Source organism: Procambarus clarkii, chromosome 2 (genome assembly GCF_040958095.1).
Source record: "Procambarus clarkii isolate CNS0578487 chromosome 2, FALCON_Pclarkii_2.0, whole genome shotgun sequence".
Lineage (NCBI taxonomy): Eukaryota > Metazoa > Arthropoda > Malacostraca > Decapoda > Cambaridae > Procambarus > Procambarus clarkii.
In genome coordinates, this window is record NC_091151.1 from 33,631,411 (window position 1) to 33,651,864 (window position 20,454).

Here is a 20,454-nt window from a genome sequence, read left to right on the forward strand (position 1 = left end):
TGAGGGCGGGATATACCGGCCACAGGTGCTGGATTCCCGTCTTGCTCAGCTCATAACATAGCCGCTGCTGACCTCTGGTGAGGTGGCACTTAGACAGCAACGCCATCTATGGAGTGGATAGGTGGACGTTTGTGTCTAAGCCTGTAAGTGAGGTGCCCTAGAGTGTCCCTAGTATTTTAATGACGCGTCTGATTACAGAGTCGACCTGGGACTACTATATTGGACGATGGATCAGTCTACCCAAGGCAGCCATAGTCTCTCCACGTGTTTGCTGCAGAAGCTGTGAGTCACCCCCGGACGAACACTGTTGAGTGTGTTAGCCTGCCTGTGACGTGGCAGTACCAGGAATCGTCTTATCTGGGGGCTGGCTGATGGGAGAGACTGGCCACTGTGGTGCGGAGAGAGGAGAGTGATCTGCGGGATCACACGAGGCTCCTGCCTAGGGCTCGCAACCCTAGTATCGGTCGTGGAGTGGTCTACACAGCGGAGCTGATCGGAACCTGCCAGCTACAGGCTGGATTTGTGGTTGAAGGCCTTCACGATGGTGCACCCAGTGGCACTGTGATTTGGCTGGCCTGTGGCCGGGGTAGATTCACCGAGAGAATCAGAGGATTCATCGTGGGCCACGAAGAAGAGAACCAGGGCTACTCATCTTGAGCACCGTGGAGCATCCTGTGTCTTCAGAGGAAGACTAATTTGTATATAATAAGTGTAGTTATAGCAACCCCGCGTGTGACTGTGATATATATATTTATGGTGGTGGTAGCAATATATATATACAAAAGCAGTGCATTTGTATCCCTTTCCCTTTAATATAACTTGCGTTACGGAACGCACCCCTTGAAAGCCACTACTAGCTTGGGGCTGGATACCCAAACTCTAATATCATCAGAGAAGAACCCGGTTGCAACCCAATAAGAGCCATAACATAATTGGCATCCCCAGTGGGATCCGACCCCTTGTCAAGTATGTTTGACAGGGGTGGTGACGTAGCGCAATACCCTGTAAATAATTCCCCCTGTGTGTGACTATTAGGACGTTGTATGTCCTGTGCGGTGCTCGGTGTGATTCAGTGCAATATTGTAGAGTGCGGTGCTCGCTGTGATTAAGTGCAATATTGCGTAGTGCGGTGCCCGGTGTAATTACGTGCAATATTGGCAAGTGCAGTGCGTTAAGTGCTAAAGTGAAGCGGTGTGTTAAGTGCTAGTGCTCCATCTCAGTGACAATGGCGGAAAAAGCGACCATCGACGATCTGGACGATGTTCAGGCCTTTCTGAACAGGGAGGACTGTCTTGCCAGATTAAAATATCTGGGAAAACAGGAACTTGTACTAATGAGTGCCTACCTGGAGATCAAGATACGTGCCAGTGATTTCCGTGTGGAGATCTTGTCCAAGGTTCACCGGCATTTGAAGGCCGAGGAGAAAGAGGAAAGCGAGGCACAAAACACGAAAGAAAGTGAGGAAGTAGCTTCTGCTGAAAAGGAAGATAAGGGCAGTGACATTGACAGCGATGCAGGTGAGCTGAATATTAGCTTTCTAACTGTCAAAATGCGTGCCTTGGAAATAAATCGCGAGAAAGAATGGAAGAAATTAGAAATGGAAAGAGAGAGACAAGAAAAAGAATTAGAGATGAGGCGTTTAGAATTAGAAAGAGAAAGAGAAGAACGAGAAAGAAAAAGAGAGGAACGAGAAAGAGAAAGAGAAGAGCGCGAAAAAGAAAGAGAAAGAGAAGAAAAACGAGAAAGAGAAGAGCGAGAAAGAGAAGAGAAACGAGAAAGAGAAGAGCGAGAAAGAGAAGAGAAACGAGAGAGAGAAGAAAGAGACAGGCAAGAACGACGAGACAGAGAGGAAAAAGAGAGACAACATGAGCTAGAAGTATTGCGATTAGGTGGTCGGAGGCAAACAACGGACACAAGTATTTTCGATCCGGTAAGGAACATCAAAATGGTCCCGAAGTTCAACGAGAAGGAAGTTTCGAAGTTCTTCGCGGCCTTCGAGAAGGTCGCAGCCTCTTTGGAGTAGCCAAAGGAGAATTTGGCCATCATGATACAGTCCGTCTTGACTGGGAAGGCCCAAATCGCCTACTCCACGTTGTCCCTTGATGACTCCGGCGATTACGACAAGGTGAAGAAGGTAGTGCTCATGGCTTACCAATTGGTACCTGAGGCTTACAGGCAGAAGTTTAGAAACCTGAAAAAAAACTCGGAGCACACGTTCACCGAATTCGCGACCATCAAGGAGCGGCTTTTCCAAGAGTGGTGTGCCTCTCGGAAGGTGGAGACCAAAGAAGACCTCGAGCAGCTCATACTGTTAGAGGACTTCAAAGACTGTTTGTCTGGAGATCTGAAGACGTACCTAGAAGAGCAGCAGGTGGAGACCTTGAGTGCAGCAGCCACCATGGCTGAGGAGTACATCTTGACACATAGGTCTTCCACTAAGTATGTCCCGAGGAATTACCCACGTCTGTTTGGCAAGCCTCGTCAGGAAGAAGAGAGACCCGTCCCACAAAGCGCTGTGAAGACGCCCCCAAGTAGCCCTCAAAGGACTAGTCCTAACAGTCCGAAACACCGCAGTCCGAGGAGGAATATGGTGTGCTGGACTTGTGGGCAGAAAGGGCATGTAGCTGCTATGTGCCGAGGCAGAAGAGGTAGCTGCCCACGTAGGGAGGTGATGCTGATGGGCTGTGTGACGCCACCAGTAGGAAGCCAGTCTATGACTAGTCAGGAAGAACCAAGATTGTTTGCCCCTCACACTTCAAGCGGGTATGTAACGAGTGATCATACTGGTAGATCAGTTGTAGTGCTCAGAGATAGTGGAGCAGCCCAGTCCCTGATCGTGAGAAACTCGTTACCCAAGGGAGTGAGTGTGGACGGGAGACTAAAGGTTGTCCTGGTTGGGGTTCCTAGGACGCGGTACGTTGCCCCCTTAGTGCCGGTACATCTAGACTCGCCTTACTTCAGCGGCACATGTGCGTTGGCAGTAGTTGATACCCTGCCTATAGCTGGGATTGACGTGATACTAGCCAACGACTTGGTGACAGATTGGAGCAGCAATCATCCCAAGATTGTGGACGAGTCAGCCGGAACAGCAAGGTCCGAGGTAACAGCAGGCATTGGTAATATCCAAGTACAGACAGACATGGAATTAGATAATGTGTTTAATCCTTCCTCTCGCCTACAGATTGACAGCATTCTAGCAGTCTCTCCTGATTCTTCTCCCGACAAGAAGCATGAGGTTAAGGAGGCAGAAGCGACTGAGCGAGAAGAAAGGCCTCGTGTACAAGCACCCACGGATACCCCAGAGTCTGGAGTGAAGTCACCTGAGTACTTGCAATATGGCAAGGTACAACGTTCATTGAACCGGCCAGATATTCCCCAGACGTTGGAGGTATGTGAGGTATGTACGAAGATTCTAGTGCCATCTTCGGTCCAAACCAGGCTAATGGATATAGCAGGCTATGGACATTATAGGCTCATGAAATTTATCCCTCAGTTAGCCAAATGTTTCTTAGCAGTATTTTGTCTTCTTCTTGTGTGTGTTCTCAGTAAGGACCAGTGGACGACCCGACAGGTGATGGCTCCCATGAACATCATGAAGAGATCCCAGGGATTAGAGACGTGCACTGTGAGGGTTGCAGTCGAAGAAGGGACCTAGAAGGTAATGATGGATACAGAGAGTGGGAGAAGTGATGTTATGAGTGACTGTTTCCGACAGGTTGACACCCCCCGCGTGATTGCTGAGCCTGGATTCAGCGTTATACGGAACGTTGGTCGACCTGAAGGTGGTAGAGCGGACACCATCTTCGATGTACAAACAGCCCTGTTGGGACTAGGTGTGGGCCTAGTAGAGGCGTATGCTGTGAGTACTGATTTAACTATCGTTGTCACTCTAGATTATCAGACCCCTGTATTCCAGGTTCCCGTCTCCCTGAAGGACTACCGGACCGGTACCAGAAATGCCGTCTGTGACCAGCCATCAATGGTGCCACGACACAGGGAAGTGTCGATTCACCCCAGATCGCGTCCATACCGATCCTTACTCGAGGCACGTGGTTATGTCCCCGCTTGCGATCTCAGTGAAGGTGTGGGAAGTCACATCAGGCAGGTCATTGCCTTCCATCTGCAAGTTGCCTTTGTGCCAGAGTTTCCCATTAGGACAGTTCTGTGGACAAGACATCCTCGCCACTCCAGTTCATAATGTACGTGAGTCCATTTGGAAGTGTACCCATGTACTAATTTGGTTTGTTTTTTCTTTTATAGAAACCCAAACCAAATTCTTTTTGGTGGGGAGGTGTTACGGACCCGAGTCCAGCGTCCGAGCACGGAGCATTGACGACATCGCCATCTGTGAGTCTGCTCCCGAAACCCCATCCAAATGGACAGCGCCATCTAGTGAGGGCGGGATATACCGGCCACAGGTGCTGGATTCCCGTCTTGCTCAGCTCATAACATAGCCCCTGCTGACCTCTGGTGAGGTGACGTTTAGACAGCAACGCCATCTGTGGAGTGGATAGGTGGATGTTTGTGTCTAAGCCTGTAAGTGAGGTGCCCTAGAGTGTCCCTAGTATTAATGACGTGTCTGATTACAGAATCGACCTGGGACTACTATATTGGACGATGGATCAGTCTACCCAAGGCAGCCATAGTCTCTCCACGTGTTTGCTGCAGAAGCTGTGTGTCACCCCCGGACGAACACTGTTGAGTGTGTTAGCCTGCCTGTGACGTGGCAGTACCAGGAATCGTCTTATCTGGGGGCTGGCTGGTGGGAGAGACTGGCCACTGTGGTGCGGAGAGAGGAGAGTGATCTGCGGGATCACATGAGGCTCCTGCCTAGGGCTCGCAACCCTAGTATCGGTCGTGGAGTGGCCAACACAGCGGAGCTGTGTAGGCCACTCCACGACCGGTTGAAGGCCTCCACGATGGTGCACCCAGTGGGACTGTGATTTGGCTGTCCTGTGGCCGGGGTAGATTCACCAAGAGAATCAGAGGATTCATCGTGTGCCACGAAGAAGAGAACCAGGGCTACTCATCTTGAGCACCGTGGAGCATCCTGTATCTTCAGAGGAAGACTAATTTGTATATAATAAGTGTTGTTATAGCAACCCCGCGTGTGACTGTGATATATATATTTATGGTGGTGGTAGCAATATATATACAAAAGCAGTGCATTTGTATCCCTTTCCCTTTAATTTAACTTGCGTTATGGAACGCACCCCTTGAAAGCCACTACTAGCTTGGGGCCGGATACCCAAACTCTAATAACATCAGAGAAGAACCCGGTTGCGACCCAATAAGGGCCGTAACAGAGTACTTGCCGTGTGTGTTATTGCAAAGGGGTTGTCATTGTTAGTGATTGTTGCTAGAATTGAGCAATCACCATATGTGATTGGAGTTCAGTAAAGTCATTGTGGGGCAGTGTTCTAGAGGGTTCATGTCCTGTATGTTATTTTACTAGGTTCTGCAGTATTGTCATTGCAACCGGATTGTAACATAAATCACTGTGATTTGTCATTGTCGTGGGTGAACTCTGCTGTAGACGAGTACTTGGGTACACATATATTCTCCTGTTTATCTGGTAGGACATCGAAGTCCAGTGTTCAGTGAGGTGATTGCGAGGCAACTAATATAACGTAACCAAGGGAACGCCCATTGCTTTAAGGACATTTGTTCTTTGAAAATTTGAGTAACGTAGAATACGTTTGGGTTAATTTACTTTCCTGCCAAGCAGCTACGGTAGTCTCAAGGAGCTTAGCCATCAGCCAGATAAGAATTGAAGTATTGTCTGTCGTAATTAACGGTCAGTGGGCCGGGTAATTGACGTGTTTCAGGAAGTCAAAGTAATTAACCTCAATCCTTGTTTGATCGACTCACACGAAGGTTCCATTGTTCCTTTAACGTAACGTCGTTATTTATCTGCCCGGAAGTACCAACACTTCATTGACTCGTGGGAGGAGTAACGTCATTTTAGATTAACGTAAACGTGGGGCTAATTACTGTTATTAGCCACCTGAATTGGTCTGAGTATGGAAGACTTAGACGGAATTCATACCTTAATGTAAATTGCTGAGCCAGTGTGAAAGGTTGCGTATTTAATTGTTTAATTACTGATGTTGAGGATAGTAATTAATTACTCTAAATGTAATCACGAGTGATTACCGTTCTCTTAGCACTTTGGACATTGTAAATCAGAGTTTACCATTGCTGAGTGAATAGTAACCGATTAACGTAAATTAACGTAACTAGTAAAGAGATTAATCAGCTGTCTGGTAGTACAGTGATTAATGAGATTTTCTCACTGAATGCTCGACGGGTAGAGTGTTGTGTAATTTCCGCGTTACTAGTGACAATTGTAAGAGTTATTGAATTAACGTAAATGTTATTTTGTTAAATGTTGTTCGTAAATGTTACTGTGTTATTAACGTAAATCAATTGTTATTGATTGTTGATCGTCCGTGGGACGTAAGGATTAATTTGAGGAAGGGTTGCTGGAGTTGCCAGTGAACATATTAGTTATTGTTGTCATTGAAAGATTACTGATTTGATTGCATTGCAACCGCCATTGCAGGTGTAGACTGCACTGAGACGCAGAACAGTTAGGAAGTTACTGGAGACGTGTTTCAGAACCCACTGTGTCATTTGTTGTAATTGTGATTATAGATCTGTTAGTTCTTGTTTGTTGTTGATTCCTCTGTGTTCATGCTTATGTTCGAGTTAGTTCATTATGCAGTTCGAGGGGCTGGTGTCTAGCTGTCATTGATAGTGTCACAGGAAGGATTTCGAGTAATGTCATTGACATTTCTTTTGTTTTGTTGTAGTAGTTAGTACTTTATTAAATAAACTAAGTTGTTATGTTTAGCATTGTCTTTTCGTTACACCCCACACATTATTATTGTTATGCAAGTGTTCTTCACACTCGACTAATAAAATTGAGACTGATTCTGAGTTTTGGACCAAATATACGGCACCACACAACAATAAATTATTGTTGTGAGAGCCCAGGACCTACTCGTTAGATTAGCCTCGACGAATGGCAAAGGTCGACGGCCTAGTGGGGGGATTTCAATTTTCATTGGGGTCTCGGCGTTTGCTCACGCCTAGTCAATTGTTCATATATGGTCCCAAAGTGAGGAATGAGCTGCTTACTACACTGGTGTGTTAGCTAAGCAAGTCCTTCCTCAGGCGACCTAATTGAATATCACAACAGGAATAAAGGTTAAAGAATAAAGAAAATTCTTAGAAATTTTCTTTACATACATTCATCAACCCGCTCTCGCACAAGACAGCACATATATGACTTAATGCTTAAAGTCAATATGTTGAATATGCATTAATACATATGTGGTATATTCCCAGTTACATTTTTTCCAAGGCCCAAACTCTTCCTCACATATCAATTTACGACCCAAATTACCCGTCCATCGCCGTAGACAGCAGAATAGTCGTGATTGGTTCAATTATAATGAAAATTGTAGTTTTCAGGTCTCACATGGGTTGTGAAATTTACCTGGTATTGTCTATGCATTTAGAATATAACAGATCAGCTACATCCTATTGAAGGCTCGTAATTTTGTTTTAAGAAATATTAGTTGTTCTGAGTAAATTATAATAAGCACTATAAATTGTTACATTGAATAATAGTGCTTCACTAAGCAACATTATATACACTAGTCTGTGCTTTAAAATCTTTAAAGAATGTATTGTAGGAACGTCAATAGAAAACGATGTTACGTTGGAATATCTATGGGGTAAACTACTGCAAACAGAATTGTATAGTGTCTACTACCTACTCTAGGATGGGAATAGGGTTCACTACCACCTGTTAGGTGGGTAAGGGGTCCATCCTGTCATGTTCACAGAAAACGGTACCATCCGTTTTCTATGTGCTGCGAGTCAGACGCGAGCAGAATGTAAACAGAGAGCGTACAGGACACTACCAGCTTAATTGGAAGCAGCTAGTCAAGTAATCGCTTATATTAAAATTAGTAACCAAGCAATGGGTTTATATCAACCCTACAACCAAGACTTCCTCAGCAACATACAAACACCACACTGGCGACGAGGATGAACTGTGAACGCAGGTATTTGTTCAGCTTAAAACAAGGAAGAACATGCTCTCTCGCCCCCGGAGGAGGAAGTCGAGCTGTCTGTGAGCACCATACCTGATGCTGTATGCTAACCAATGCTGTGTGCTAACCAATGCTATGTGCTAACCAATACAATACAATACAATACAACAATACAATTTTATTTAGGTAAGGTACATACATACAATAAATATTTACAAGGATTGTTTGACTTATAGGTAGAGCTAGTACATACAATGCCTAAAGCCACTATTAGGCAAAGCGTTTCGGGCATGATAAACTTAAATGACAAGCTTAATACTAATTGAGCATAATGAGTAGAATGAAAACAAGAAATGAAAACATAGATGAAAAAGCAGCACAAATACAATTATGTCGACAAACAGCGCTCTTTAAAGAAAAAAACAGACATTGGTTGACAATAGAAGGGTAAGGTAGGTTACAGGGAATTTATTAGGTATAGCTTCGCTTTTAACTTAAACTGGTTGAGAGAGGTAAAGTCTTTAACATGGTTGGGAAGGTCATTCCACATGCTATGTGCTAACCAATGCTATGTGCCATAGACAGTATGCCTATGCACTCTGCACCAGGCCCTGACTCTTGGAACTCTATATTCATCAAGAACTGTAAAAAAAACGTTATCGCAGGCCATTCACATTCTTTGGAGACAAAGCCTAGATACTGGCATTATCCCTGACATACTAAAAACAGCAGAGATAGCACTGCCCCATAAAGGAGGAAATAAGGCAGAGGCAAAAAACTACAGACCGATAGCACTAACATCGCACATCATAAAAATCTTTGAGAGAATGCTAAGAAGTAAGATCACAAAATACATGGAATCACAGCATTTCCATAACCCCAGACAACATGGTTTCAGAACAGGGCGCTCTTGCCTTTCGCAGTTGCTGGCCACTCTGACATGGCACTAGATGCCATGGAAGACAAACAAAACGCTGATGTAATTTACACATTTCGCAAAAGCCTTTGACAAATGTGACCATGGTGTTATTGCACATAAAATGCGTTCAAAAGGAATTACCGGAAAAATAGGCAGATGGATATACAATTTCCTGACTAATAGAACCCAATGTGTAGTAGTCAACATACAACATACTCATACACATACTAAATCATACACACACTGAATGCACCTGCAGACACACAACGAGCACTATCAACAAAGATTACTTCATAAAATAACTCATTAAATTATTGGACCTATACTTATGCATTTATCTTCGGTTTAACACAACAGGCACTAGACACACGCTAGGCATCATACACACTAGGATAAAACAAACATTAGGCCGGAAGTCAGAAAAGAATTCAAAGAATTTTACTGGAAAGGCTTGCTGTTAGGAAAGGAAGTAATTGAGATGAATTAATGCACAGTATGTCAATTTTGTGAAATATATGATAAAGGAACAAAAACATTTATACCAAAACAGAGATGCAGAACTAGGAAACAGGATTTGTTCAACTGAAATTTCAAGACGGCCAGAGACCAAAAGACACGAACATGGAATCAATATACGAAGAGGCCAAACCCCCAAACATAGCAGTAATACAAAGAGAAACAACTACACGGCAGTGAGGAGAGAGGCAGAAAGAAATTTTGAAAAAAAAGGAACAAACAAATGTAAAGCAGAACAAATCATATTCTATAAATACAGCAACAACCAATTGCAGGTAAAGTTTAATATTCAGAGCTTTTAAATGCATGGATGGCGAAATACTCAAGAAATTGTTCACGACTTTTGTTAGACCAAAGCTGGAATATGCAGCGGTTGTATGGTGCCCATATCTTAAGAAGCACATAAACAAACTGGAAAAGGTGCAAAGACATGCTACTAAGTGGCTCCCAGAACTGAAGGACAAGAACTATGAGGAGAGGTTAGAGGCATAAATATACCAAATATACTACACAAATATATATACTACACATGCACAATAAACTACCCTACACAGGCTGAGTATGGTGTGTACAATAAATTATTAGCTAAAAGATAAGACTGAGTTTGTATAAATGGGGGTTAAGTCAGAGTGGGAAAATGTAAGTGGAGTGCCTCAAAACCCTGTCCTGGGACCTCTGTAATTCATAATATATACAAATAATTTAGACTCAGGTTTGATCAGCAATATTTGAAAATTTCCAGATGATACAAAAGGGATTTTTTTCTGGATTCAGGATTATTTTTTTATGGCTGAAAACAGGTTTTCAGCAATAAAAGAAATACAGTATTGCTGGAACAACCGTCGACATCTTCAAGAGAAAACCTGAACATCTTCAAGAAGTGAAGATGACCTTGAGAAGAAGTATAGGTTGGGAGAAGTATAGGTTAGGAATTGTCTCCAAAGAATTCTCAAAGAATTACTCGTTATTGCTATCCAAGATAATTAGACGAGCCAAAACTAAATACTACGAAGATAAATTTACCCAAATAAAGAGTACCTTACCTAAAAATATGTATGTACCTTACGTAAATAAACATTTGATTTTGAAGTGCCGGACAAACAAGGCTGTGGTGGATATGTGGGCCTGAGGGGCCTGTCCAAGCAACAGCCTGTTGGACCAAGCTCTCACATGTCAAGCCTGGCCTTGGAAGGGCTTGGTGAGTAGAACAACTACCAGAACCCTATAATGCATGTATCAAGCAGATAACTAGGTTGTAGAGGATAGATAACATAGTGATTATAAGAAAACTAAAAACTCACTGGAAGCAATATAAATTACAAGAGTTGATACTCAACTTCTTTCCATTGTACCTCCCGTGTGTCAGCTTATCACTCTACTGCTAATATCACGGTATTGCAGAATATCTGTCTCTACATTGCCAAGGTGTCCAGGCAGTGAGCACCACATAATGCAGTGCAGTCCTGTAAGAATAAGCACAGTAAGTATGGGCATGGAGGGGGTGCAGCAGTGGCTTGTGAAGGGCTGGAGAGTAAATGGACATGCCCAGGGGTAAAAAGCATTAGGGTAACAGAACATAGCCCATAAAAATAGTAATGACTGTGAATGAATAATTATATGAATGCAATAATACTTCATATCTCAATAGGAATACTAAGCAGGATGCAAGACAAGGTACTGGTGGTGATAGTGGTTGGTACAAGTCCTCACATCCCCACAGACACCAGTAACAGCCCTCACCTCCCAACACAGTACCCTTGTTCCTTAACACCCCTTTGGACCTTTATTACAGAAAAATAGAATCAATTAATATAATAAAATATAAAATATAAGTGTTTACTTACGATAATACTATCGGTGGAACACAAAATCTTCTTCTTTTTGATAGTAGGTGCAGTTTGCATGAAGGGTTAGTCCTCGCCATGACTGAACTCACGACAAAATGGCCGCTGTGTTGATATGGCGTCAGATGACGCTGTGACGTCACAGGTGAGGGATGCTTTGCGCATTACTCCCTCGTCGCTTGAACCCATCATTAATAGTTTTGTTATTTTTATTATTTTATTCTTATTTATTTATATACAAGAAGTTACATTGGGGGTTAACAGAGAATATAGAAAATAAGTTGAATTAACATTCTTGTAAAGCCACTAGCACACATAGCGTTTCGGGTAAGTCCTTAAACAGATTTTTTTTTTATAAATTAACAGTAAAATTGATAAAAAATGTTGGCAGGTATTTTACAGCTTTTCTTTACAGGTACAGATAATTTTAAGTAGAATAATTACAGTAAAATCAACAAAAGTGTTTGCAGGTAATTTGAAGAAATTTTGACACAAAAGCAGATCAGAATAATACACAATATTAACAATACACAATAAAAAAACAAGGATTACTAGGTACATGAGGATAGCATTTCAGGGTTATTCATTGGTTCACTGAAGCACAATATGAAGATCATTTCGAGGAAAAGTTTCAAGGAATAATGCAGTAGTATATGCACTCAATACAACAACCATGATATCAGATGATATCTAAGATTACAAAGTTAAAGTAATATGGCTTAGGTACAAATATTGGGGGATTGAGTAACACTAGAAACAGTGTGAAGATAAACCCCATGGTAGAAAACTATGAAGATGAAATTAGGTACTTTTTGGTTTTATTTTTGAATATGGCAGAAGTTGGACAGCTTTTCAAATCATTATAAGGGAGTGAGTTCCATAGACTAGGTCCCTTTATTTACATAGTGTTTACATAGATTAAGTTTGACTCTGGAGATATCAAAGAGATATTTATGTCTGGTGGGGTGGCCATGTGTTCTATTACATCTGTCCAGGAAGAGTTTCAGAACAGGGTTTGCACTTAGAAAAAGGGCTTTATAAACGTAATTTACACAGGAGAATGTATGGAGTGAATTTGTTTAGCATGTTTAAGGATTTGAACAAGGGAGCTGTGTGTTGTCTGAAGGTAGAGTTAGTTATTGTCCTGATAGCAGATTTTTACTGGATGATGATGGGCTTGAGGTAGTTTGCAGAGGTTGAACCCCAAGCACAAACACCATAAGAATGATAGGGATAGATAAGTGCATAATAGAGTGAGAGGAGAGCAGAGTAGGGTACATAATATCTGATCTTAAACAGTATACCAACTGTTTTAGAAACCTTTTTAGTTATGTGTTGTATATGGGTGCGGAAGTTGAGTCTCTTGTCTAAGTATAGGCTAAGAAACTTTCCATCATTTTTATTGCTAATGTTTACATTATCTATCTGAAGCTGAATTGCATTTGTTGATTTGTTTCCAAATAAGATATAGTAGGTGTTTTCTATGTTTTGTGTGAGGTTTGTTGGTTGACATCCACAAGTAGACTTTTTTTAATTAATTGTTTACAACATTATTTAACAGGAGTGGGTTGGGGTCAGAGTAGATTAGTAGTATCATCAGCCAACAATATAGGTTTAAGTATGTTAGACATTAGGGAGATCATTGATGTATATAAGAAACAGGAGGGTCCTAGGATGCTGCTCTGTGGCACCTTTACGGTAAGTGGTAGAGTGGGAGAGGTTATATCATTGATGGCTTCATATTGGTGTCTGTTACTAAGATAGGATCGGATATAGTTTAGGGCAAGGCCACGGATTCCATAATGGTGGAATTTAAGTAAGAGGTAGTTATGGTTAACAGTATCAAAGGCCTTTCTCAGGCCGATGAAGAGTTCAATTGGAAACTCACTTTTGTCAAGGGCTGAGAAGATTAAGTCAAGCAGACTAACAATAGCATCATTGGTACTCTTTTGGGAGCGGAAGCCAAACTGACAGGGACTTAGTATATTGAATTTTACAAGATTGGAGTAGAGCTGTTTGTAAAAAAAAAAAAAAATATTTTTGATAATATAGGTAGATTCGATATGGGTCTGTAATTATTTATGTCTGCCGGGTTACCTCCTTTATGAACTGGCGTTACTCTTGTTTTTTTAAGGATATCAGGGAAGGTATGACACTCTAGAGATTTGTTGAACAGCAATGCTATGGATGGTGCAAGGGCATGGGAGGCACGCCTGTGTACCATCGATGGTATTTCACTAATGTTCCCAGCTTTGGTTTTTAGCGAGTGAATGATGGACACAACATCTGTAGGGCTGACCGGAGAGAGGAGAAGAGAGTTTGGATAGCTGCGTGAAAGATATGTGGTAACATATGTCTGAGTCTCTGGGATTTTTTGGGGCAAGGTGAGCACCAAACGATGAAAAGAAGCTATTAAATTCAGTTGCTGTTTCAAGATCTGTTGCAGGTGTATAACTATCCTTGGAGATTTTTATCTTATTATGTAAATGTTGTTTAGCTCCTAGGATGGTAGAGATGGCTCTCCATGTGCTTTTTATGTTGCCTTTTGCTTCTTTGAATCTATTCTCGTAATAGGAACGCTTTGCTCTTATTATACTGGTAAGCACTGATGAGTACCTCTTAACTACTTCTTTTCCAACTAGGCCAATCCTAAGTTTTTTTTTCATATTCATGTTTCTTGTCGATTGCTTTAAGTATGCCATTAGTGAGCCAGGGATTATTTAACCTTTTGCCAGTTACTTGCTTGGTGAGGAGAGGACAATATGTGTTGTAAAGGCTTTAAATTTTGGAAAGAGGCTAGTTAACGAATTATTATCCTGTGTATTGATAAATTTAGATTCCCAGTTTACATTGTGGAGGGCATTTGTGAGATTGCCTATTGCCGCTTCACATTGTAACCTAAAGGTAATTTTCTTGTTACCTGGTGGTGTTATGGCCATGTTTGCTACAAGGAAGGTAGGATAGTGGTCAGTTGTTCTGTCAGTGATTATACTTGATGTAAGAGGAGCTGTTATGTTGGTCCATCAGTGATCCAGGGTAGTCGCAGATGTTTGAGTGACTCGGGTGGGCCTGGTGATTGCGGGGATGAGCATACAGGAATTCATGCTGTTGAGGAAACAGTCTACTTGAGGGTTATTTTGTAGCCCTAGGTCAATATTGAAATCACCTCTGAGAACTATGTGATTTTTGTTGAGATTATTGTTTATGATAAGGTTCCTCAAGTTGTTATTGTATTTGTGTCTAGCTTCAGACACAAGCATGTTACAGTTATGTCTTAAAGAGTTGAGAGCAATTAAGGATGATAAAGAGTCACTTACAATTAATGTATCAAGTTTGGATACTTGTACACATTTCAGTGCAAGGAGCAAGGCAAATAGTTCAGTCTGAAGGGTAGAGGCCCAGTTGTTTATACGGACTCCCCACTCAAAATATAAGTCATACCCTATTGCCAGGACAACTGCACTTCCAGCTGCACCCGTTGGGCGCTCTAGGAAACCTTCAGTGTATATGATTTGAGAGAGAGAATGCTCTGTGGACAGAGCATCAATATGGCTTAAGACGTTGAGCTTTGCCTCAAAACAAAGCTGGGACTGATCTCTAATTTGCTCCTTTGATGGAAAGGGAGGGATTTAAATTGAAAAGGGTGTAATTTCCTACAGTGCAGGAAAGTGCTATTGTTGTCTCTCTTGGTACAAATTATAAATCTGATACTTTCTGAGTTCAGTTCCAATTTTATTTATCTATTTGAAACAATGTTTACATTCAATAAAGAAATTCTGGAGGGGTTCTGTGCAAGGGTTAGGATGAGCTAGCCTAAGCATTTTTATACCAATTTGACAGTTATTTTCAGTAACACGATAAACAACGCTCGGAATATTAAGTTCCTTTCTCATATTAAGTATCTTTGTGGTACGAGGGCAACCAAGGATTATCCTCAAGGCTTTGTCTGCAATTTTTCAAGCCCTCCAAGCTTTCTTTCAGGATGCCTTAAAGTTAGTTCAGTTCATTTATTATGCACCCCATACCCATCTTGTGGGCGGTAGTGGAAAGGGTTGCAGAGGCACATAATGGGCTCAGGGACTGAACCCCACAATTCATTTAGCTAAGCAAGTTACAATCTTGATGAGCTAGTTACAAAATTCAGTATAAGTCGTCACATCAACAATGGGTTCGAGATCGATCACAAGTACAGTTTCTAAATTAAGCAACTGACATATGTGGAGAGCTAGTGTCACAATTGATATGTTTGTCCTGCACACCGCCCCCCATCCAGTGGGCAGCGGTGGATAGGTTACAATCACTTAGTTACTACTTACAGTTAGCAAACTGGGGATATTTGGCTAAAATTTCTGGTACCAGATCATTTTGAATGAAATATTGACACATCGTTGGTACATTGGTTATAGAATTGTCTCTGAATTCACTATCACATAGTGACGGAGGGTGTGCGAATAATTTTGTTGACAGTTAACATTTGGTCAGGTCTACATCGGCAGATAATGAGAATTCCCAGAAATATTTGTAACCGAGTCTAAGCCGAGCAGTAGTAACATCTAGAAGTCTGCTGATTTTATTGGATGAACCATAGATGTGTGGCTCCTCTTGCATAATAGTATTGAACGAAAGTTAATCTCCCCAAACACTTTCGCGTTTTGGGCAAGTTACCCCTCCACTCTCTCCATTTTTTTTGGACATTCCCTGGTAGTGTGCGCAAATACTGAAAAGTGTATACTCTTTTCAACTTTGTCACCTTAATTCTCGTCCTATGTCTTTCATTTTGGTATCAATGCGTTTGCAATAGAATTCCCAACAGAACTATGTGCATATAATGTCAAAGACAGCAGCGCGCTCCACCCGCCGACAAGATGAATGTAGGCCAAGGGTACCAGAAAAAGAAAGCTGAGCCACCCTCAGGCAACTCTCATTACATTAGAGAGCGTGATAATACTGAAAAGTGTATACCCTTTTCAACTTTGTTACCTCAATTCTCATCCTAGGTTTTTCAATTTGGCATCAATGTGTTCGCAATAGAATTCTCTACAGGACTAAAGGCATATAAACTCCAAAAGCCCGGCTTACCATCCGCAACAAACAAAGAAAGCGAGAGTGTTACCAGGGAGCGCACAAGAGCGATAAAATGTATACACTCTTTTCATTTTGGTCACCTCAATTGTCATCCTAGGTCTTTCATTTTGGTATCAATGTGTTCGCAATAGAATTATCTACAGGTTTAAATGCATATAAACTCCAAAAGCACGGCGTACCATCCGCACAAAACAGAGAAAGTGAGAGAAAGTAACCCGGGAGCACTCTAGTGCAATGTAATGTGAACACTCTTTTCACTTTGGTTACCTCAATTCTCGTCATATGTCTTTCATTTTGGTATCAATGTGTTCGCAATTGTATCTGCTGGCATTTTCCCCTTTGCTTGGATCTGAAGGGTTTTAGGCTCACCACGATGCAATCTGATAGTACCACACGTGTGGTACTTCCACCTATCTTCAAGCAGCAATTCACTCATTCAAACCGACTTATAATAGTTATCCATATATAAATAGTAATCTTTGTTCTACCTGTTAACCTGTCATATGAAGAAAGATTGTCAAAGCTTATATTACATTCTCTAGAAAAGCAAAGAATTAGGAGTGACATATGGTAGAGGTGCACAATGGGATGAATGGACATAATAAAGGGGACATTAATGGGGTATTAAAAGTAGCAACACAAGACAGAACTCGAAACAAAGTGTAAAAATTGGAAAAATTTAGATTTAGGAAAGAACTGCATGGGTAAATACACTGAGTTTGTACCTTAAGGTTCATGTATGCAATATTACAGAGTTCCAGTTAACTCCCATGCATGCAATTAATTTTTGTTATGTTTATGTTTTTTATGTTAAAATGTTTTTGTTGATTTGTTTGTATATTTTCATAAGTAAAGCATGCTTACCGTCTTATTCCAAGTTTTATAATAACTTTACAAGGTTTAAAACATAAAGTTCAATATATATTCTGGTTTTCATACAGGAATTATACGTTAATATAACATCATAATAACATAATGATGTCGTGTAAATAACGTTATACTGACGTCATATAAATGTTATATTTATGTTATAAGAACATAAATTGGATAGCTTTACAGAAAGTAAACAAAAAAAACTAAATGTTGACTGAAAATTATTTATTCTTAAATATAAAGCATGAAAACATTATAATACCATAGCATTTACTATTATTTTTAAATTTTTACATAAATCTTAAAAAACTGTGTCTCAAGAATAAATGTTTTTAGTTATATCCTTTGGTTTTAAGAACGTCAGATATACGTATTTATGTCAAAAGTTACAGTATTACCTTTGTGGCACCATTTAAAAACGTCCACAAACGTTCTGTGTTTGCTGGGTTGGAAGCAGGTAGTCAAGTAATCGCTTATATTAAAATTAGTAACCAAGCAATGGGTTTGTATCAACCCTACAACCAAGACTTCCTCAGCAACATACAAACACCACACTGGCGACGACGATGACCTGTGAACGCAGGTATTTGTTCAGCTTAAAACAAGGAAGAACATGCTCTCTCGCCCCCGGAGGAGGAAGTCGAGCTGTCTGTGAGCACCATACCTGATGCTGTATGCTAACCAATGCTGTGTGCTAACCAATGCTATGTGCTAACCAATGCTATGTGCTAACCAATGCTATGTGCTGACAAGCTGAGTACTGAGAAATCTGCGATCTATGTGTGCCGATGCTGTGTACCAAACGACGCTTTGATGCTGTATACAAAACCCGATGTTTTGTATATGAAACGCGCTATGTGCTACAATTCATCACACTGTGAACCAACTGCTGTACCAACTGCTGCCAACTGCTGTACCAACTGCTGCTAACTGCTGTACCAACTGCTGTGTTGCTGTGAGTAGGAACGACACATGTACACAAGGGCTAGGTAAGAAGTCAGTTGCTGCTGTATTGTGCACTGTTGTGAAATTTTGCATTTAAATTCTTGTGTGCTTTGCAAAATTAAAGTAATTACAGTGAATTCTTAACTAATATATACAGTGCAGTAAGTGTATTCTGAGAAAGATTTAAGTGATAAGTTTACTTTTATACAGTAAAAAAATGGCAAAAATATACCTCAGTTTCCTGCATTTGATCCTGACTGTGACCAGACAAATCTGTCACAGAGGTGGATCAAATGGCTTAAAAGGTTTGAAAATTTGTTGATAGTTTCTGACATCAAAAGTGCTGAAAGAAAGTGTGCCTTTCTACTTCATTATGCAGGTGATCGAGTTTGTGACATCTTTGACGCACTGAAAGACACTGGTTGTGCCAAAGATTATGACATTGCCAAAGCCAAATTAACTGAGCACTTCAAACCAAGACAAAATACTGCCATGGAAATTATGCATTTCAGGAGAGCAAAACAACTCTCTAATGAAACTGTGGATCAATACCACACACGTCTGCAGGGTTTAGCAGCCCATTGTGAGTTTGCTGATGTTGACAAAGAAATCAAACAGCAAATAATTGAAACATGCACATCTACACGTCTCCGTCGAAGCGCTCTAGAACTTGTTGATGATGAAAGTTCTCTTACCAAGATACTGGATATGGCTCGTCGAATGGAAGATGCTGCACGTGATGCTCGTGTCATGGAGTGCCGTGCCAACAACAGCTTTGCCACTGTTACTAACAGTGATGAGGTACGTAAGGTTCAGGGAGGACACCGTGATCATAGAAGATATCATGCCAAACCTAACAGTAAATTGAGCCGAGAACCACATCACAAATGGGGTCAAGGAACAAGACTCAAGCAGTCACAACGACCCACATCAGAAGGTGTCAACAATAAATGTTACAGTTGTGGAGGAGACTACCCACACCAAGGTAATGTTTGTCCTGCTCAAGGTAAGAAGTGCTATGAGTGTGGAAAACTAGGTCATTTTGGTGCTATGTGTCGTTCTGCACTCAAGAAACCACAGTCAATGAATAAAAGCACTGTACGAGGATCAGGTCATAGGGGTCGAGGTGGTAAACACAATATTGCACCTCATATCCAGAATGTTAATAATGTACAAGACAACATTTCATTACAACCAGTCTCAGATGACAGTGAAGGTGATTACATTTATGGAGAACAATCAATCACAGAATGGAATGATCTTCCAATCAACCCAGAGACTATAGTATACATTGCTGGTATTTGTCTCAAAGTTCTCATTGACATTGGATCAAACATTGACACCGTTGCTGAATGTCACTATGAGAAATTTAAAAAAAACAGTTCCCAAATCTTGAAAACTACAATGGCAAAGCCACTGCCTATGCTTCAAAGGTAGCCTTGCCAGTGATTGGAACTTTCTCTGCAGAAATTAAGTCAAAGAGTGCAATGCTCACTACTACATTCCATGTTGTTAGGAATGCAAAGGAGTCTACTCAGTTACAAGACTTCAACCAAATTGGGGCTACTTCAGCTTTCTAATGCTGTAGCAGTGGAATCTGCAAACAATGTTGATGATATTGTTGCTGAATTTTTTGATCGATTTGAACCAATGGATTGTTCTACTGATAGCAAAGTTCATCTGCACGTCAACCCAGATGTAATTCAAGTTGCCGAGGAATATGTACACTCTGTAACCTGTGATGCAGTCCCTAAGGCTCTCACTTTTGATGAAATCCGTACTGCAACCCTAGAGGACCCAACTCTGCAAGCAACAGTGGATGCATTGACTAAGAAAAAGTTTCCACGCATCCCACCCTCAGGAGTTGACCAAGATGCATTCAAAGCACTTGAACGCATCCAGACAGAATTAAGTGTTACGCAACAACGCGACACCGTGCTGCGAGGTACTCGTATTGTCATTCCAGCTGTTCTCCAGCAACGTGCTCTGAAGCTTGCACATCAAGGACACCAAGGTCTTGTTAGGACCAAACAGCTGCTACGAGAAAAGGTGTGGTTTCCTGGCATTGATCGTCAAGCAAAGGACATGCATGATGCCTGTGTCCCTTGCCAAGCTGCAGTGGATACTTCAAGACCAACACCTCTACAACCTTCACCACTACATGCTGCACCATGGATGGAAGTATCGATGGACTTCTGCGGACCAC